The sequence below is a fragment of the Cystoisospora suis genome (assembly GCF_002600585.1).
Source record: "Cystoisospora suis strain Wien I chromosome Unknown contig_6690, whole genome shotgun sequence".
In the NCBI taxonomy this organism is placed as follows: domain Eukaryota; phylum Apicomplexa; class Conoidasida; order Eucoccidiorida; family Sarcocystidae; genus Cystoisospora; species Cystoisospora suis.
Window position 1 is genome coordinate 21624 of NW_027159477.1, and position 702 is coordinate 22325.

Here is a 702-nt window from a genome sequence, read left to right on the forward strand (position 1 = left end):
AAGAAAGAAAGAGTGAGAAAGAGTGAGAAAGAAAGAAAGAAAGAGTGAGAAAGAAAGAAAGAAAGAGTGAGAAAGAGTGAGAAAGAAAGAAATCGCACCTCCCACCATCATCAACGATCATAACGACACTAGGAACTAATAGTAAGAAGAATAGTAAGAATAATGAGAATACTAGTGTGAATATAACACTAGTGGCAATCCAGAGCAGCAGCAGGAGGAGAAAGACTTCAACCTTTCACGTGGATGAGAGAAGAAGAAGAGGAAAGAAGAAGAGAAAGAAAGACAACAGAAAAAAGAGACGAACCCCCTACTCTGTCTCTAGGATGTAAAGGTATCTCTATATGTGCATGATACCTATATATACATATAGAGATAGTAGGATGACTCCTAGTAGCTGTGTATGTACGTATGTCTTTTCTTTCTCGTGTCTTTCTGTATGAGTTGGATCGCTTTTTCTTCTTGTCCTTTTCTTTTCCTTACTTGATCGATACACTCTTTGGCTTTGGCTGCGTTAACGAAGGCGAGGCGCGTGCGTCTTGAGAGAACGTCACAAATCGATCGAGCCATCTCGTGTCTACAGTAGACACCCAGTAGACAGACAACACGAACCAACAGAGGAAGAAAAAGAAGAAGAAATGACGGAAGAGATCATACCAAAGAAAGAAAGAAAGAAGGGTGAGACAGAAAGACACTTTAGGCTTT

At 40.2% G+C, this 702-nt stretch overlaps 1 protein-coding gene across 1 annotated transcript in view; it reads right to left on the bottom strand.

The window, feature by feature from the left end:
* The window catches only part of CSUI_010113 (uncharacterized protein), a gene marked incomplete at its 3' end in the record, with an annotated part of 2183 nt that extends 1533 nt beyond the window's left edge, over positions 1 to 650 (bottom strand). Inside the window, exon 1 of the mRNA XM_068070218.1 lies at positions 481 to 650. The remainder of the gene's footprint in view (positions 1 to 480) is intronic.
* Positions 651 to 702: the final 52 nt, after the last annotated feature.